This window comes from Hemicordylus capensis, chromosome 6, assembly GCF_027244095.1.
Source record: "Hemicordylus capensis ecotype Gifberg chromosome 6, rHemCap1.1.pri, whole genome shotgun sequence".
Taxonomy (NCBI): Eukaryota; Metazoa; Chordata; class Lepidosauria; order Squamata; family Cordylidae; genus Hemicordylus; species Hemicordylus capensis.
In genome coordinates, this window is record NC_069662.1 from 100,059,008 (window position 1) to 100,080,363 (window position 21,356).

The following is a 21,356-nucleotide window of genomic DNA, read 5'->3' on the forward strand; positions in this document are numbered from 1 at the left end:
CAGTGGTAGAAAATTGTTGGGCAAAATGGGAAAGCAGATTATTCTTCACATTTTACACAGCAAGAAATGCATGGGAGGAGAGCTGGTCTTGTAGTAGCAAGCATGAATTGTCCCCTTTGCTAAGCAGGGTCCAACCTAGTTGCATTTGAATGGGAGACCACATGTATGAGCACTGTCCCTTAGGGGATGGAACCATTCTGGGAAGAGCATCTGCATGCTGGCATGCAGAAGGTTCCAAGTTCCTTCTAGGGATGTGCAAAAAATTTCGGGCACAGAACGATCTGTGCCCGAAATGAGCAATTTCGGGTGATTCGGGGCCGAACTGAATCACCCCCGATGTCCCCCGATATTTTTCGGGCCCGAGCCGAATCACCCAAATTTCGGGCATGAAAAATTCAGGTGATTCGGTTCATGGTTGATTTGGGGGGATTTTTTGAAATTTTGGTGACTTTGGGGCAGTTTGGGGGCATAGAATGGGATCTGGGCAAAAAGAGTGGGGTGGGGTGGTAGTGCCTAATGGGTGCAGGCTACCACCCCAATTTCAGGGGGATTGGGTGAAGGGCTGATTTTTGGTGAATTTTTGAAGTTTTAGTGACTTTGGGGCAGTTTGGGGGCAGAAAGTGGATCTGCCCCAAAAGAGTGGGGTGGGGTGGTAGTGCTTAATGGGTGGAGGCTACCACCCCAATTTCAGAGGGATTTGGCAGAGGCCTGATTTTTTGGGAATATTTGAAGTCTTGGTGTCTTTGGGGCAGAATGGGGGCAGAAAGTGGATCTGCCCCAAAGGAGTGGGGTGGGGTGGTAGATAGTGCCTAATGGGTGGAGGCTACCACCCGTCCCCAATTTCAGAGTGATTGGGCAGAGGGGTGCATTTTGGTGAATTCTGAGGTTTGTCTTCAAAAGGTGAAGTGTGCTAAACTGATTACTTCCTCATATTCATAGTAATTGAGAGTGTGAAAAAGTGAAAGTGGGGTCGTGAGAGTTGTCTGATTGAAAAAAATCTCATTTGCTATGATAGAATGAGAATTCACACCTCAGAAAAAACTTCTGAGGTGTGAATTCTCATTCTATCATAGCAAATGAGATTTTTTTCAATTAGACAACTCTCATGACCCCACTTTCACTTTTTCACACTTACTATGAACAGGTGAAACTCGGAAAATTAGAATATCGTGCAAAAGTCCATTAATTTCAGTAATGCAAATTAAAAAGTGAAACTGATATATGAGACAGACGCATTACATGCAAAGCGAGATAAGTCAAGCCTTAATTTGTTATAATTGTGATGATCATGGCGTACAGCTCATGAAAACCCCAAATCCATAATCTCAGGAAATTAGAATATTACATGGAACCAAGAAGACAAGGATTGAAGAAGAGAACAATATCGGACCTCTGAAAAGTATAAGCATGCATATGTATTCAGTACTTGGTTTGGGCCCCTTTTGCAGCAATTACTGCCTCAATGTGGCGTGGCATGGATGCTATCAGCCTGTGGCACTGATGAGGTATTATGGAAGACCAGGATGCTTCATTAGCGCCCTTCAGCTCTTTTGCATTGTTTGGTCTCATGTCTCTCATCCTTCTCTCGGCAATGCCCCATAGATTCTCTATGGGGTCAGGTCAGGCGAGTTTGCTGGCCAATCAAGCACAGTACACTGTATACTTTTCAGAGGTCCGATATTGTTCTATTCTTCAATCCTTGTCTTCTTGGTTCCATGTAATATTCTAATTTTCTGAGATTGTGGATTTGGGGTTTTCATGAGCTGTACGCCATGATCATCACAATTATAACAAATTAAGGCTTGACTTATCTCGCTTTGCATGTAATGCATCTGTCTCATATATCAGTTTCACCTTTTAATTTGCATTACTGAAATTAATGGACTTTTGCACGATATTCTAATTTTCCGAGTTTCACCTGAATATGAGGAAGTAATCAATTTAGCACACTTCACCTTATGAAGACAACCTTGTAGAAGCCGCTGCCTGTCTGGGTAGACAATACTAAGCTAGATGGACCAATGGTCTGACTTGGTATAGGCAGCTTCCTATTTTCCTATGTTAAAAAGACGGATGTGAACAGTTCTTAAGACCTAATCACACTTTTAAGTCCCATTGATTTCAGTGTGTCACTCTCTCCCTTTTAAATCAATGTGTGACTTAATAATGGCTAACTTAGTCTGGATTGTGTTCCAAATGGTTAGTACATTAAACAGTGGTTTACATCATAGTGATTTCAAGGAGTTACAGACAATTTTAATGGCTCAGGAATATAATCTCTACTGAATCCATTGTTTTATATTTAGCAAGGTTATATATTTTAATTTCCAGACACATCATTTAATGTTGTAAAAGTGGGCAGCAATGTGAATGGGTTTGTGTATAATTGGCACTTGATTTATCTTATTTTATAGTGCCTTTTCCCCTCTGACCAAAATGTTCAATATATACTTTGGATTTATGGTTCCATATAAATCAGAATTACCCCAATTTTGAAAAAAGGACATTATGAAAAAGAAGTGACCATGTAATTATTTTCCAGCATCACTGTTACTGCATTGACAATTTAATTAAAGCTACTGCACCTTAAGTTATAATTAGCCTATCTATGAATACATATAGAGTTTTAAAAAAACACCTTCAGATGGCACTAATCAAAACAGATCTATGTGTTGTTACTTAGATCTAAGTGATTAACAAATTTTTCCTGATTCTGAAGGTATGAGAATTATCCCACTGTCAAGTTTCCTCTTTATCAAGAGTCAGCATTGGATGCAAATTACCCAGAAATAATAATGTTCATTACAAAAGCAGAACATGAGCCCAGTGAATTAGAATCTTGTTGAATATAGAGTATGTGTAACAAATAGGGTTTGGGGTTTTTTGGGGAAAGGTACTACCCAGGAACCCCAGGGGTCACTGGTAAAGAGTTACAAAGTGGAACTAGTTACTCTGGAGTTACTCATATTATTAAACCTAGTTTAAAGAACACTGTTATCAGTCACTGCCACCAGCTCGTGATTCTTCTGTATCTCAAAATGCAGGACTCTGAGGTTAGTAATCAGCACCAGTCTCACTGAATCAGAGGGCTATGATGCTTTAGGTAAATTGTGCTGTCAACTTCTGGCGCCCACAGGGCCCTGTGGTTGTCTTTGGTAGAATACAGGAGGGGTTTACCATTGCCTCCTCCTGCGCAGTATGAGATGATGCCTTTCAGCATCTTCTTATATTGCTGCTGCCCGATATAGCTGTTTCCCATAGTCTGGGAAACATACCAGCAGGGATTCGAACCGGCAACCTCTGGTTTGCTAGTCAAGTCATTTTCCGCTGCGCCATCAGGTGGCTCACTGTATAAGTGATAATAGAAAATGTTTTTAAAATCGACCTATAGTTAAAAACAGTGACTGACACATAAAGAGCAAAGAAGCACCAATGCATGGAGGAACAGGCTAAGAGTTTCCTGGTTTCCTGCACTAGTGCACCAGTGTAGGGGTAATACTTGATGACCTCCTCGTCCCCAGGAAGCCCTCTATGCCACCCAAAAGTATGTCCCTGAGGGCTGCTCTGAATGTCAGCCACTTGAGGTACAAATGACTTGCAGAACTATGTTCCACAAAAGGATTACACATAGGATTTCCATCTTAAGACAGGAACTTCGCTTACGGGTTATTGCTGGTTCAGGATCTCTTAGTAGTTACAGAAATCAAAAGCCCAGCTCTGCATCCTGGCAGGCAGCAGTGTGACTGCAGCAACAGGGTCACTGGAATAAAACTCTAGGTGACCGCTGATTCGCTGAGCCCTGCTAGCTGGAGACTGACTTCATTTTGTTGTTAATCACATGTGCATTTTCAAGATAATTAAAAATCTTTCCCCAGTTCATGTGCATTATCACTGTTCACAAGATAAGACTTTCCCCTTTTAAATGCCATTCACTTCCCTGCAAGCTAGTATAAAAGAATATAGTTGCTCACTTGCCTAGCCTGGATGCAGGCCCAGACTATCCTGTAATTTGCCTTGAAGCATGATGTGCTTAGTGTCTGTCTGCTAACTGGGAAAAGAGGCATCTTTTAAAATGGTGACTTTCTCAATAAGGGGAGAGCCAGTGTCCCTATTTAATCCAGCATAGATATTTCCAGCGGATGCTGGAGGAAGCAGCTACTGGAGAGAAATATGTGGCAATAGAATTACAGGTCCATTTTTTGTACTTGAAGACCAGTGCTCAGATTACAGAGGGATCTGGCCTCTTTATCTTTTGTCAAAAGCAATTCTTTTTGTAATTCTGCGAACGAGGTCATAATGCGGTTTAATTGAACCGAGTTCAGGGAAAGGGTTTCTGGCTTTCTTTAATGAAGGAAGTTTGGGCGTTATACAAGTTTAAATAAATAAACAAACAAACAAACAAATAAATAAATGCAGGTCCAGTTCTCAAAAATGGGTCCTCAGATGTTGTTGGATTACACCTCCCATCACCTCCAGACCTTTTGGCCATTGTGGCTCAGTGAATGGATATTCCAACAACATCTGGGGGCCCAGGTTTCAGGACTCCTACATTACGGGATCCCTATCTATACTTCCATAATTCGAGTGCCATCTAAGTCCCACTGGAACTGAAGCAGCAAGTTCCGTTACTCTCCTCAGGCACACTCTTGGTGATGATGACTGTATGGAAATACAAATGACTAACAATGCCAACCTTAATAAAGTGCCACTTTATAAATTTACAGATTACAACCAGCACTGCAGTTCTTTGATGGAAATAGCTGCTGCCTCAGCAAAACCAAAGCCAACTGGCAACGAAGACAAGTAGTTTCTCGAGTCAAGGAAGTTAAGGCACATTGAAGAAAGCACAAGTAGCCTTTGACTCCCTTCCTCTAAGAAAGTGAACAACTCAAACATGACCTTGGCCTGCCTTTGCCAAACACACCTGCTCTGCAAGAAGCCACGGAAGCAAGATGGGTTCACATGCAATTACAGCAATATAACTGACAATCTTTTAGGGGCTATTTGAAGAGGTCTTCTAAACGGCAATTTGATTCAGCTCCAGTGCTGATTTCTATGGAGGATGTGGCTGCCCAAATTCATGACGCACGTGTAAATCTGTATTTCCCTGCCACAAATGGCTCCCAGATCCACAGTATAGGTGGAGCAAAAAAGCTGGATATGGGAGGACTGTTTAGTGCAAATTTTACTATTTTGTGTGAATGTTAAAGTATACACTTCCTCCCACCCTCTCTCTTCCCTCCTCCCCCTACCCCTTCTCCTGCCCTGGTGTATTTTTAGAAGAGATTCTGAACAAGATACTTTCCATTGACTTGCAGAGAGATACCACATTTTGCATGGACAATCTTGCCACTTAAATAAGTTGAATGCACTATTTTTTCACACCAGAATATGCTCAGGGAAAGGTGGGATTTTTTAATTTTAAATTTTAGAAGGAATTCTTCCCACTGACCTGCACTGCACACACTACATTCCGCATGGGAAGGAAACAATCTTTCCAGGCTTCCACTTCCCCCTCTTCCTCCCTCAACTCCACAACAGCAAAGGGTGGGGGGAGGGAGAGAAACACAGTAAGGAAACTCTTCAGAAGGCAGGGGCAGCAGAGGACTGGGGAGGGGGAGGAGAGAAATACGCTGAAGGTAGTGAGAACCAGCTTACCAGGCAGCAAATCGTCTTCCAAGTTCCCTATTTTTCTGCTGCTGTCGCAGCCACATTTCTTCTCCACAGCTGCCACTGCTCCTTCTCCCCCTCCACCTGGCAGGCAGCTGCTGAGCCTGCTGCCTCAAATCAACTGTGGCTCCTGCTGCTTTGACTTGCACTCATCCTCCCTCCCTCCTCACCAGTGACAATGCTGATGCGGCAACATGGCAGCCTGACAACGGCATCATGTGTGCGAGTATGCACATAGTGCAAGCAGATGCAGTTGAATGGCTAGGTGGAAATGGCTGGGCTGATGCCTGGTTTGGCAGCCTTCTTGCTCACCCGTGCAGCCTGACTGTATTAGGCAGGCCAGGCAGCTCTGTAGCTAGCCCTCACTGCCTACCTAGCTGTCACGCTTGGCCACCCGGCATAGTGTGGGTGGGCTGCTCAGCATTTGGGGGCCCCCAGGCCAGCATCTGGAGGCCCCACCAGGCCTATAGGGGACTGAGCTTCCACCTAGAAGTCCAGTCCAAAGAGTGCCGCTGCCCTCTTGTTTAGAAAGGCTCCATATCACTGGTTTTTGCTTGTTTTCAGAAACAACGTGAGGGCAGAACCTAAGCAGTTCCTAATATCAATGAGCTACTTTCATGACAGTTGTACACAAGATACCACCTTTAGTCCCCCATCAAAAACAAAGTTATGACTACTATCTATATAATAAATTCTCTTGGCTGGCCATGTGTGGAGATGCGTGGCTGGCTTTTGCGGAGGAACTCTCGTGACACGCTGCAAGAGTTCTCGGCATTGGGTGGGAGGACATTGGAGGATGATGGCTGGGCCTGGCCTCAGAAAGGAGGTGGTGGCGGTGGGGCCTGGACATTGTAATGGAGGTGGTGGTGGCTGGGTGCAGCCGGAGTGGAGAGGCGGTGGCAGCGGCGGGCCCAGCCATGGTAATGGAGGTGGTGGTGGTGGAGCGGGGGCTAGCCTGGCCACAGTGAGGAGGCAGCGACGGGCCCAGCCACACTGAGGAGGAGGTGGCTGCCCCGCCGCCAGGAAGGGCCACCAGGAAGAGGAAGAGGGCAGCCAAGAGGAGCCCGGCAGGGCGGGTGGCCAAGCCGCGCCGGGAGACTGGGGCAGAAGGTGCGAGAGAAGGAGGAACCGCCGGCCCCAAAGAGCGCATAGATGCTCTGTGTGGGGTCGGCTAGTAACATAATAGTTTGGAAGTGGTGCGTAGATAAGACAGATACACAGAAAGGCCTTAAGCTGTTTTAGTATACAGAATGCTCTAGCTGCTGAAGTCTAGAGAAGGAGCACCTGAATTGCAAAGGATTTAACATCACAATATCTATCCATTAAGCACAATTGATTAAAATGGCATTTAAGATGAATTGTCTCTGACATGCACAGTGTAAATGGCTTTGAAATGCTTGGATCCATGTGAATATTATGTTGTACTCTTTCCATCTTCCTTGTGAAATACAAATATTTTGTTTTAAAATGCTATACTGGATTGTTAAGGATTTTGGGTAAGCAGTATAATTTAAAGCAATTCAAAGAGCAAGCCCAATGAAACTGATGCTTCACAGAGTAAGCCCAATGATACTGGCTGCTATATACATCATCATCATCATCATCATCATCATCTATTTGTAAGTGGTTTGTGTAAAAAACTAACCAAACTAATTCATGATCAGGGACTCCAAATATCAACATACATTGGCTAAAATCTGTTCATCTGAATCCACCCCAGCTCCTCTGAAAAATAATTATCATTGCAATCATCAAGGCTTTTAACGAAGTGACTTTTACCGCTTTCCTCTTTCCATTTTTATCTGGAGAAAAACATGTGACCTTGAAAGCTGGGGGTTTTTGGTTTGGTTTTTTGAGTGTCAGTGATAATCCAGACATAACCAGCTGGTGTTGGTGATGATGATGTTGGTGTTTTTCATCAGCTACTTGAAAAAACTCCAAACCAGTCTCTAACTAATTCTATGTGTCCCATTTTGTGGCACCAGCATGTCAGCAACACTCTTACCAATTCCCTATTGATTCACAGAGTAGATACATGTAGTAGGCTTTAACTGATGGAACAGCGGTTGAGGAACCAAGAGCTTCTCTACTGAGCAGTACAGAGAGATGTACTGGAATGTTCAGTTGCCTAAAATATCTCTTTTTGATCTCCCTTCCTTCCCCTACACTACCCAACCTATATGAAAGTCATTAAGACCTAAGCAGTCATCTTCACCATCTTCCAGAGCTATCAACATCTTACCGACACAGCAGGCTCGTTCACACAACCACTGGAAAGGTAGGAAAAGTGCTTGGACTGGGTAGGGGAGCTGGGCACACTCCCAATCAACAGTCTTGTGAACTCCAAACATTAAGGTAGGCGGTGGGGAGCATGATCGTGTGCAAAGTGGCAACTGGGTAGGCTGGCTTTTCCTTCTTCCTTGGTAAAATGCTGGAGATGGAATCTGGGTAGGGCGTGCTCATTCTACCCAGCTGCCGCCTCACACATAATCATGCTCCTCATCTCCTACCTTAATGTTTGGAGTTTACACGACTTCCAATTGGGAGCATACCCAGCTCTTCTACCCAGCCTGGGTGCTTCTCCTATCCTGCTGGCAGTCATGTGAATGAGCCTAGTCTCTATGGCTTAGATCAGTGAGCAGCACTAGCCTGTATTAATGTGCAAGCAGAAGCATTGCTGCACTTAACTAAAATGTTCTAAAATGGCAGTGAAATAAAAGGGCTTCAGTATTTACCAAGTGATGCTTTAGTATGACTCTAGCCATGGTTCTGAAACTGAAACATACTTGGGGAGCATTCTGCCTCAGTAAAGGAGACCAGCTCCTGGAGAGAATCATTTCTAGTGCTTTCTGCAACTGAGGGCAACCTGGCACATGCACAAGTAAGTAGAAGGTACCAGGTGGCATTCACGTAGATGCTAGTATACTTTAGGGTGCATGCTATTCCTGGATGGAATATTTAAAAATAACACTTGCAATCTTAGCCATGTGCAATTAGCTATGATAGCTAAATGGAGCTTCCAGGCTCAGAGGCATCATTTCTCAGAGGAGAGCTGGTCTTGTGGTAGCAAGCATGACTTGTCCCCTTAGCTAAGCAGGATCTGCCCTGGATGCATATGAAAGGGAAACCAGAAGTGTGAGCACTGTAAGATATTCCCCTCAGGGGATGGAGCCACTCTGGGAAGAGCAGAAGGCTCCAAGTTCCCTCCCTGGCATCTCCAAGACAGGGCTGAGAGAGACTCTGCCTGCAACCTTGGAGAAGCCACTGCCAGTCTGTGAAGACAACACTGAGCTAGATAGACCTATGGTCATTGGTCTGACTCAGTATATGGCCGCTTCCTATGTTCCTCTGAATATGACTTTCCGGGGAGACATGCAGTGAGGGGGAGCTTTTGAGTCCATGCCTTGCTGGTGGGCTTTTCAGAAGCACCTGGTTGGCCACTGCTGCAAACAGGATGCTGGACTAGATGGCTGGTCTAGCAGGACTTTGTTCTTGATCTTCCCCTGCATTTTTATATTAGACTTGCTCAGCTGTTCTGTCAGGAACAGATTTTCTGGGACCACATGGGAAGCCATCAGTGTGAATTGGACAGTACAAGCAAACAGCTGATCAAGCTCCCCTTGTCTTAAAGCATAATTAGGTTGGCAATGGTGAGCGTCATCTGTAAATACCTGAAATTGGATACCTTCTTTATTTTTTGAGTTCAGAGCTGGCCTGTGTCTTTTGCACATGCCTATTCTAGTAGTAAGAAAAGGTAAAGTGTGCCGTCAAGTTGATTTTGACTTCTGGCGCCCATAGAGCCCTGTGATTTTCTTTGGCAGAATACAGAAGGGGGTTACCATTGCCTCCTCCCATGCAGTATGAGATGATGCCTTTCAGCATCTTCCTATATTGCTGCTGCCCAATATAGTCCCTGCGGGGATTCGAACTGTCAACTTTCTGCTTGTTAGTCAAGCATTTCCCCACTGTGTCTCTTAAGGTGGTATTCTAGTAGTATTGCTTGGAAATTGCACTGTAGGCCCAGAGACCAGACACCTTGTCCCATAAGGGGTGTTAAAATTAATTGGTTTGTTTGGTGCATTTTAAAATTGCTTTGTTCTTTCCATGAGGTCATTTTAAAATTCCCAAATGGTTGGAATGTTTTGTTTCCCCAACTACTGGATTCACAGGGTTTGCTTTTGTAAAGCTTTTGCATGATGCATGCCCTGCCCTCGGGGTGTACATGAGGAAACATGGAGTTGCTCTGTAAGTTGCATACCCATTTTTAAACCCTTGAGTCAATTTTAATAATGAACAGATACACGCCAACCAACCGCCAACGCAGCAGCTGCCTTTTTTAGTGCCAAGACTGAAGAACACATACTGTGCAGGTGCAAAATAGATACAGGAACTTGCCACATTCTCAGTTGAAATCACAAGCAGAAGACCATTTTCAGCGCCAAGGGAGCTCTCCTTGAAATGCATTTGCATGCTGCAGACTAGGTATGTTTGCATTGTGAGCAAGCTATTATTCAACACTGACAGCATCACTGTACAGCTGGAGTGGTCCCTGTGATCACAGTGACTGAAGGTTGGAAATAATGGAAATTCCTGTTGGATGTTGCTGCAGCTGCTCATGAGTCGGGGAACTGCTTGCATGAACTAACCATAAATCCACATATCCAGATTGCAGCAATCATGATTTAAACTCCATACATGTGAAAAGTAATCTCAGCTTGTGGCTTGTTAAAAATTCATCATGAAGAGAAAGTGATTAAACAACTGTGGTTCCTCTGGGGCTTTAGGTCTGGCAGATATCTAGGTTTGTTTCCTTTTGCTCCACGAATGTCTGTGAGTTAGAGATCATCATCGGCGGCAGATATTCATTTTATGGACTACATTTCTATCCTGCCTTTCCTCCATTGTCTGTGGACTAGGTGGCACCAGTCCAGGCATTGACCAGACCTAGACCTGTTTTGCTTAGCAAACTGGCTGCAACATGTGTCCTCAGACCATGTCCTGGGATAGCAGCTTCATCAGACAAGTCATTCAGGGGTGTAGCAAGGTTGAAGAGAGCTGTGGGGCAAAAAGTGAAGTTGAGCTCCTGCCCTCCTCCTCCTTTAGAGAAGCACAAGGGTGAGAGTAAAGCACAAGCTGTCACCCAGCCTGTGACCTCCCACTCCCACAGGGGACCAGGGACATTTGTCCCTCTTTGTAGCCTACGTCCCTGAAGTCATTATGATCAAGGAATTTGTCATGAAAATCCGTTGTTGTTTCCCTGCTACTTCTCTCCTACATTCAAAGAGGTCTCGGTAGAAAAATCTGCAATCACAATCACATTTATTGACTTCCTTTTGTTTTGTTCTGGATGCGGCCAGCTACCTCTTCCAACTGTGCTGATTATCTCTTCCTGCTTTTACGCCAGCTGCATGCCAATAAGCACAAAAGAAGGATGCAGGGGCAGGAAGGCGTAAGCTGTAATGCTGCCCTTTGGCTGACATGCCATTTTGAGATTACACATGGCTTTCTGCAATCACGAGGATTCAGTAACTGTAGACATTTCTTACAATACAAGTCTCCAGATCACCTGATGCTTGGATAACCTTCAGGTCACTGAGCATTCACAGCAGGATGAACAGCATGGCTCAGCCTAATTTGTTTTATAAGCTTGCTTCCATGCTGTCCCGATACTCTAAGGTATCTGTTGAAATCATCTCGATTTTGTTTATGTGTGGCCATGTATGCTCAGCTGCAATGTACATGAGTCATCCACTGGTTTTTCACACCATCCATCCATCCAGGAACATGGAGGTCAAATTCATGCTTGTGACCCACTGAAAACTTAATTCAGCCTGTGCTGGTGCCTTACAACACCAACCCATGTAGGTCCTAAGAACATTTTCCTCTTTGATCATCAGCCACATTTTGGCAATGGTGGCTCCATCATTGCATATTTCTTCTTTAGGCAAGAAGGTTTTGTTTATTTATTCATTTCTTCATACTCAACATGGTCTAAGATTTAGTGGATTTAATCAATTAGAAATTCTCTGATTGATTAAAAAGGCACCCCCAGTTAACTGAGCAGCAGATTTTTAAATAGATTGAGTAATGTTCCCTATCATGTCAGTCAGAGTAGTCCCACTGCAATTAAAAGGACAAATAAAATGTTACCTAACTTGCCCTTTTAATTTAAGTGGGATTACTTTGAGTAATTGTTCTCATCATGCCAACCATTGTTTTTTATACGAATATACGAATATATGAATATTAATACAAATATTTTAATATGTTCATTCTTTTTAATACGAATATCCATTAAAAACACACATGATCAGTGGGCACTTTTAAAGAAGAGGCATTCTGGTTTCTCCCCCAGAAAGGAACACAAATTTATGCCTGCAGTGACATGCAAGTGCATCATCTAAAGCAAAGAATGTGCCTTTTCTTCACAATGACTGTGTTATTTATTTATATTTATATTTATATATTTATTTTTATATACCGCCTCCTCCAAGGACTCTAGGCGGTGAACAACCAAATACCAATAATAACAATAACAATAATAATAATAATAATAATAATAGGGCAGACACCTGACGAAACCGCTGGGTCTTAAGAAGGGCCTTAAAAGCAGGCAGGGAGGGGGCTTAACAAATCTTTGAAGGCCCTCCTATGGGCCCAGGTACCATATATATGAAGATATATGTAGATTTAATTTATTAACTGATAACTGGCTGTCTGATTAATTGACCTTTAATTGTCTGCGTGGCAGCTTTAACTCTTGAACTTAACTCTTAAAACAGAAAAGCATCTATAGCGTGACAGGAAAGATTATGCATCAGTGAAGAAGACTATGGCTTGTTCTCCTTTGGAAGTTAAACCAATTCTGTAATTCCAAATGGAGGACAAGGACCACCAGAGGATTGAGTGTAGAAGTACTGGGTCTGCTTTGCCAGAAGTGAGCATTATCTGCTGCTGCTCTTTGTACTTTGTATTGTTTTTATGCTTGTGTTTTAAATTTTTTAATCAGATTTGTTTTATATTTATAGCTTAGTATTTTAATTGTGTCATTTTTACAATCTTGTTTTTAAATTCTGCTGTAAACCGCCTTAGGATTGTTTTAATGAAAGGCGGTATATAAATTTAACAATAAATAACAATAATAAATAAATTATCTAGTGACAGAGCAGCATGAGAGAACTATGGGATTCTGTTTCTGGATTGGTCTTAACATTTAAAAAAGGAAGCAAAGGGAAGGGAAGGGAAGGGAAGGGAAGGGAAGGAAAGGAAAGGAAAGGAAAGGAGGGTTGCCTTTATGGAATGGAAATTAAGATAACAGTTATTGCCTTGCCAACACAAGGTAGAAGAATATTAGATGTATATAATTGATCAATGATAGGTGCCCCACTTTCCATGTTCTCGGGAATTGCAGATCTAGCTTATATTCATATAGTGTATATTGTGTAACTTTTATGATGCTATTTTGATTTGCATCACAAACATAATAAGTTTCTTTAATTCACACACTTATGTCTTATCTGTAGATTTTCACTCTGTAGGAATACAACCACAGGTCACAAGTCAATGGGTGAACAAGAATGTGTAACTAAATGAAACCACAAATTATAAGTGTAAATGATTTCAAGCCTGCTGTTACACAGTTATGATAAATCAGTTTTTGTTTTTGTTTTTTTAAAAAACCCTCCAAATCTCTATTTCCCACCTTCCCCCACACCTTCTGATCCTTTCTGCATATCTCCCCATGTTTGGTTTTGGACAATTTGGTTTCTGTGCAATATTAACTGGGTTTCTGTGCAATAAAATAAAGTTCCTTTGCATTTTAAGCATTCATTTTAACTCATCTCAAGAAATATGGGTCATATGGCTGATTCTTCCCGAATTGCTTCTCCCTGAATACATAAATACTCCAGGGTTGGTGAGGCAAGGAATTCAACATACTTGATTAATTGTTATTAACGTGATTTTGTTCTTTATTGGCTAAACATGAAGGGAAATTTGATTGGCTGAGGGAAAAGGAAAGTTAAAGACAATTTGTCTTCCCTTACATTTCCATTGATCTATTCACACAGTGTTATCCATTCCCCATTAACATTCTATTTGAACTACACCTTATTTTAGAGCTAGAGTAGGCAAATTGATTTGCGGTTCTTAAACAAGGGTTATCTATCTAAACAATGGGGGGGGGAGCAAATTTGTTATTTTGTTCTCAGCTATGAAACAAAGAACTAAGATACCTTTATGTCTGATTCTGATCTTGGTTTTGTTTGTACAAAGAAGCTGAAAGGGAAAGTCATGAGGGACAAATCAATTTAGAAAGCATGGAACTTATTTAAAACAATAATCCTAGAAGCACAGTGAGCATGTATACCAAGAAGGAGGAAAGGTACCACCAAGTTCAGGAGGATGCCAGCATGGCTAACCAGTAGAGTCAGGGAAGCTATAAAAGGGAAGAAGTCTTCCTTCAGAAAATGGAAGTCTTGCACAAATGAATAAAACAGAAAGCAACATAAACTCTGGCAAAAGAAATGCAAGGTGACAATAAGGGATGCAAAAAGAGAGTTTGAGGAGCATATAGCTAGAAGTGTCACAGGGAATAACAAAAACCTCTTTAAATATATCAGAAGCAGAAAACCTGCCAGGGAGGCAGTTGGACCCTTAGATGATGAGGGTGTGAAAGGGATTATTAAGAAGGATAAGGAGATTGCAGAGGAGCTGAATGAGTTCTTTGCATCTGTTTTCACTGAGGAGGATACTGACCATATACCCTTTCCGGAACTGAGCTTCTCAGGCTTGGACGCTGAAGAACTGGGCCAATTTGAGGTGACAAGAGAGGATGTCCTGAAAAACTAAAAATTAACAAATTGCTAGGGATGCATAGCATCCACCCAAGAGGCCTGGAACACTTTCCTTATGAGGCAAGGCTACAGCACCTAGGGTTTTTTAGTTTGGAAAAGAGGTGACTATAGGGAGACATGATAGAGGTGTATATAATTATTCAAGGAATAGAGAGAGTGGACAGAGGGAATTTTTTCTCCTTCTTTCACAATACTAGAACCAGGGGTCATCTCATGGAACTGAAGACCAGGGGAATTTAGGAACAACAAAAGCAAGTACTTTCCCACATAGCACATAATTAATCTATGGAATTCGCTGCCACGGGATGTAAATAACTAACACTTTTATCTCTGCCCTTCAAAATTTCCAGTCAACATAAGTTTCCATTCCAAGAAGACCTTCATTGGGAACACTTAAACAGGCTTAAGCAGCCATTTCTATAGTCCTATTCAGACATTATGTTGCACTTGTGTACAGATATCTGTACACATTTACCTGTTTGTGAGTGAATGATTGCACGTGTTCATCTTAAAAGTCAACCTGGGTGCAGCCCCGCTCAAATACAGGGTACAGATAGGAAGTGTACTACTGAACATGCATTTGACGTGATGTGTGAATAACTGTATATGCATACAGATTTGTACATGGTACACAGAAACCTTATTCAAACATTGAGAGTACCTGAAGAGCATGGAGACAGCAAATGGGACAAGTCAAAGCCTACATCTGCAACACTGAGCACTTGTCCTTCATTGCCTACACCTGTTTTCCTCTGCTTTATGGACTGAGCATCTGGCAGTGCAGGATGGACCTCTTTCCAATAAAAGAGCATAATAACCTTTTCCACTTTGGAAAGATATTTAATCTCTTGATCCCCAACACCCTTTTGTGTTTCACAGTTAAATCAGGTTTCATTTCTCAAGGTATTTTAAGGTCTGGTCAAATTAAGCTAAGATAATCTCATCTCACATCTGAAGATATTGGAGAAAAGGTTTATAGGGAGCCTGTAGTGTTGGTGGTTTGGGTCTTTCGACCGGTTCTGCTGAAATAATTACACCTGACAACAGGTTTTTTGTAATCCGATAGTGCTCTAAAACGGAGAAATAAGCAGCTTTAGGCAAAGCTATATCAGAGAAATTTCTCTTCTCTTGTTTGTACGTATGAATGTCAAATGGACAACATGCCCTCCAAGCTAAGCATTAGTGGTCTTCACAGGGGCAAAATCCAGTCTGACCTCAAAAAGACCAAATTCTCATTTTACTATGGGTCTTATGCTAGTATTGCATCACCAAATCTGATAATACATTCGCAGGGAATTTTTCAACGCATTCTGTGCAATTTCAGTGGCAGAATCCACATGGAATGCAGTAACAGTCTTCAGCCTGAACTCCTATTTCCGCCCCCCCACCCCCACTTCTTTCAAAACAGTGAAGCAGAGTTGAGCAAAAATGCACATTTTAGTGTTTAATCATGTTTTTCTCTCCACCAATGAATTTAGAAGGCTGTTCTCATGAGCAGCCTGAGGCTAGGGCAGTCCAGCCCAGGGTAGGCTGCTTGTGTGCAGGATCCCGGCTCTGCCTGCCCACCTAACCCCACTTTGAAGCCCAGCCTTTAGCCATGGTTAAGGACGCTAGTGCGCCCCTAACCCTGGTGCAAGGATCATGTGTGTGCTGCTGACAGCCCAAGCATGCACAGAGATGGGCGCCTAGAGCACTTGTCCCAAGGGGGTATCCCCCAATGCACTGTGTTCACCATGTGATGCATTGTGTGATATCCGTAGGGCGGGATGCATCATCCTGGCCTCCGGAGAGCCACACTGCTCTAAGTGTGTGTGCGTGGCTTGCGCACTGAAGACAAGCAGAGCGATTGGGAGGAAGGTAGGTTGAACCCTGCCTACCCCCTGCCCGCCCGCCCTGCCCTAGTATTGGTTGTGAGAACGATCTATCTATCTATCTATCTATCTATCTATCTATCTATCTATCTATCTATTCGATTTCTATGCTGCCCTTCCAAAAATGGCTCAGGGCAGTTTACACAGAGAAATAATAAATAAATAAGATGGATCCTTGTCCCCAAAGGGCTCACAATCTAAAAAGGAACATAATATAGACACCAGCAACAGTCACTGGAGGTACTGTGCTGGGGGTGGGTAGGGCCAGTTACTTCCCCCCTGCTAAATAAAGAGAATCACCACGTTAAAAAGTTCCTCTTTGCCACGTTAGCAGGGATTATTTAAATGTTCAGGGGAGAAAGGACATCAGAGGGCTACATCAGGAAATAAATTTACCAAGCATTCTAATATAAAGGCGCTCTCTCGCTCTCTCTCTCTCTCTCTCTCTCTCTGGCCGCATTCGCACGTAACACGGAACTGCAGTTGAATGGGCCAGAGGTTCCACGGGCATTACATGCAAATGTGGAGAAATATGGTTTGGTGCGGTGACAAAACCAAGAGTTCAAATTTGGAACTTCAATCTGAACCCTTGGGTTGTACTGAGTTTTGTCACCACAACCCAAGGTTGGACACAGCCTGCATGTCATCCAAATTCAGAACCGAAGGCTACATCCCCTGGAACCAGAGTTGAAGGAGGAAGCTCCTTCTTCAGTTCTGGCATGGTTGACTGTTTATGGAAGAAGGAAGCCTGCACAGCCAGTTCTCCCTCCTCTCAGCAGTCTCACTGCAGAGTGCGGTGGCTCTTTCACCCTCTCTCCCCCTCTCTTACACACACACAGACACAGACACACACACACAGACACACACACACACACACACAACTGATCAGGATTTGGAAACAGATTGAGATTCTCAAAACATAGAAGTTTGTTATATGCTAACAGAAAGAACATGGGGAGAGATCTATTTATGAAGTAGCCCAAGCAAAGGAAAGAACCAAGAGGTAATTTCAAGTTGGTTCCCCTTTATGCAATTCCTCTTCTTGTATGACACCTGCTCTGCATGCCACTCCCCTTTCCCCAGGTTTTTATTTGCCTACCCCCCCTCACTTTCCCTCTCATTTTTTCACACTTCAGTTAAATGCATTAACAGATTGCTCAAGATGCCTCAAGTAAGAAAGCCAATGAAGGCCCTATAGTTATAGGAGGGCCTGTTCCTTAACATATGAAGGTTGCACTAAATTTTGTAGGGATAAGGCAGTGCATATTAAACCACACATCAAGAAGGAGGGTCTAGCTTTATTTATTTTTCCCTGTGGCTGATTTACATGAGATTAATTAAAATGTAGAATAATGCATGAACAGCATGAGCAGTTTAAAGGTTTATGCAATATCCTAATGCGCTCAGCAGTCAGACAGCTAATTTAGGATTTCTGCCATGGATTAGTCCCCAGCCAATCCAAGCTCACCTTTCCAGTTAACTACATTCTTAAATCAGATAACTAATGTCATAGTTTAAGATGAGCTCCTTCCCTATATGATGAAACTCATCTGGGTTCCAGGTCTTAAATGGCCAGATTAGCATTCCTTTGTTACATGGACTTGATTTTGAAAGGTTCGATTAAAATGAGGCACCAGTTGGGGGGTGGGGAAAGGAAATCTTCAGACACTTTGGCTTAGAAACTAACTGGCATGTAAACTTTAATTGGTTTTGATGCCCCTGATTGTCAGATTTTCAAAGGAAAATGTTCTTTTTTGCTGATTGAATCAACAGAACTTGGTGATCTATGCAATGATACATTTGGTGCAAAAATGATCAATTATTTTTATTTAATATGTACTCTTCAATAGCTAGTGCAGTGGGCATGAGCTGGGAAGTCTCTGGTTTCAACCTTATTTTATTCATTCATTCATTCATTCATTCAATTTATATACCGCCCTTCCTAAAGTGGCTCATGGTTTTTTTTACATTAAAACCAAAAACACATAATAAAACAATTAAAATCAGAAAACCTTTAAACATTTAATTAAAATTAAAACTAGATATCATTAAAAGCCAGGCTAAAAAGATGGGTCTTTAAGGCTCTCCTGAAGGTCTCCAAGGAGGGTAATGCTCTTATATCCACGGGGAGCATATTCCACAACCCAGCGCTGACAACTGAGAAGGCCCAATCCCAGGTGGACCCCTTCTGATGATCTTAATGAGCAGTGGGGATCTTATAGAGAAAGACATTCTCTCAGGTGACCTGGACCTATTTATTTCTGTCATGAATTCACTGGAGGTCATTCCAGGCAGCAACAAATTATGCGTTGCTGAAAGCTTTTGTTCAAGTTCAAAGCTCCATCTTACTGACTGTACACACACTCCCAAAGGCATCTGCATTCCTACCTATCGGGATAGGTAGATAGGTTCCATTCCAGGAAAACCTCACAGTTGGCGAATTCATGTAGACGAGTCATTGAAATCAATGGAAAACAGGGGGTTAGGGGAATCACAGTTGCAAAAAGACCGAAAAATACAGTAAAAAATAGACAACCCTCCCCCCAAATCATCAGGAGTCAGTAAAAGGAGTGAAGGGGACCCCCAATAATGACCCCAACCCCCAAAATGACCCCCTGACCCCTGGAAATCACAAAAACCCACCCCAAAATTGGAAGAAGAAAAAAATATCACCAAACCATGGATATTCAGGCCACAGTTGGCAAGAACTACCACAATGTCCCAGCCACAGATACTCAAAACAGTGATTAGGAAACCTGGATAGGTGAGGGATGACTGTATTACTCTCTGGCTTCATGCTATCAAAGAGCTCATGCAATTTTAGCAGCATCACCTGCTAGCCAGCACTTGCATTCTGAGAAAAACTGGCGGTCACCACGAAAGTAATATTGAAAAGGGAAATGATTCTTTTTAGAATGCAAGTGCTGGCCAGCAGGTGATGCTGCGAGAATCATTAGTGGTCAGCTTGTGGTCAGAGAAAAAGATCCTGAAAGGAATGCAGAAGTCTATGGGAGTGTGTGTATGGTCAGTAAGGGAGGCCATCCACACAATCAAAAACTGTGTTCTATCCCAGTTTGGGAGCTGTGTGTGCCCCCAATTTTCAGTAGTGTGGAAGCAAGGTAGGAGGAAAACTTGGATAGAATTGATTGTGTGGAAGTAAGGTAGGAGGAAAAGCTACCCAGCTAGGCAGAGTCTGCCCTGGTTGCATATAAATGGGAGACTTGATGTGTGAGCACTGTAAGATATTCCCCTTAAGGGGTGGAGCCACTCCAGGAAGGTTCCAAGTTCCCTCCCTGGCAGCATCTCCAAGATAGAGCTGAGAGAGATTCCTGCCTGCAACCTTGGAGAAGCTGATGCCAGTCTGTAAAGACAATACTGAGCTAGATAGACCAATGCTCTGACTCAGTATATGGCAGCTTCCTATGTTCCTATCCTAGATTCAAGTTTCAGCATTCTATCTAGTACATCTGACTGGTTCTCTAGACTGCTGCACTCATTGCATTTTACTACACATAAAAGAAAAAACACGGAATGTGCAAACACTTGCAAAGAGTGACTTTGATGTAAAACTTGCCATGGACAGGGGCGTATCTAGGGGTAGGGCAGGCAGGGCACGTGCCCCGAGCGCCACTTGAAGGGGGGGTGCCATTTTGTAAAATTAATTTTTTAAAAAAAATGGCTGCCAAAAACAAAATGGCCACCGTGCATGCTCAAATGGCCTCTGTGAGGCCCTAGGTCATGCCAGGCTTTGCAGAGGCAATTTGAGCATGCACGGTGGCCATTTTGTTTTCAGTAGCCTTAAAAAAAAAGATTATTTTTAAAAACGGCCACTGCACATGCTCAAATGGTCCCTGTGAGGCCCTAGAGGCCAGCGTAGTGAGGGGGAACCTTTGCAACCCCCCCAGACTTTAGGAAGCCCCCCAAAGGGGCTACAGGTAATAATAATAATAATAATAATAATAATAATAATAATAATAATAATAATATAATATAAGACTCTGTACACATATTCAGATTGGCACTATGTACAGAGAATCAGGGCTTGTGAATACTGAGCTGACGCTTATGAGCTAGGATTGTATTCATTTGCTCTTTGCTTCTTGTGATAAGTGAGTTAAAAGTGATGTCTTGCTAATATGGCTATTAATGGTTAGTTTGTCTTTGAATCAGTGTGAAATCCTTAATATTAAGGCCCACTGGGAGTTTCTTGCTCTCTTTCTCACATTTTAACTGTCTTTCTGAAAGACTAGAATATATTCCAAGCAGTGACACAGTTTACTCTGCATATCCTTTAATTATTTTCAGAGTATCTGGGAAAAGCCAAATTCTCCATTGATTTTTAAAACTTATGTAATGGTGATGCTACAATGCATAGTAGAGAATTAGACAGGCACTTCTGTTTAGTTTTCCAAGTACACCTCCACATAGTATTTGGGTATTTCATGAGTCCCAGCATACTGAAATTTGTCATTTTCCAGCATTTTTTGGTCTGGCTAAGTCCACTGCTAAATAGTTTTTGAAATATTAAAAGATTAACTAGCTTGACTTGTATTTTTCAGCTGATATTATGGTAAAGTTATCTGAAAGATGGGTGTCAGATGCTTGGACAGGGGGCGCAATTTCAGGGTTTGCCCTAGGTGCTATTTTCCCTAGATACACCTCTGGCCATGGAGTCCATGTGTTGAGGAGCCTCTGCATTTGCTCATGTCAAAATAACCATTTGCACTCCACTCCACAATATATGGATATATGAATAGATGTTTTTGAATGAATTTTTTTTTTCCTCAACAGTGATGGTCTCATATACATAATGTGTGCAATGGCTTTCAGCGAGAGGCTTCTAAACGTTCAATGTTCATGGAAAAGCTGCCAATGATGCACATTCATACTACTGATGCTATGACCCTTCAGTTAATCAGCTTCTTTGAGCCTGAGGGAACACTATACATTTTCTCAACAG

The 21,356-nt window shown here is 42.6% G+C and overlaps 1 protein-coding gene across 3 annotated transcripts in view; it reads right to left on the minus strand.

Annotated features, from left to right (window-relative positions):
- The window catches only part of TMEM108 (transmembrane protein 108), a 295,248-nt gene that overhangs the window by 83,580 nt on the left and 190,312 nt on the right, over nucleotides 1-21,356 (minus strand). The gene's annotated exons all lie outside the window — the stretch shown is intronic.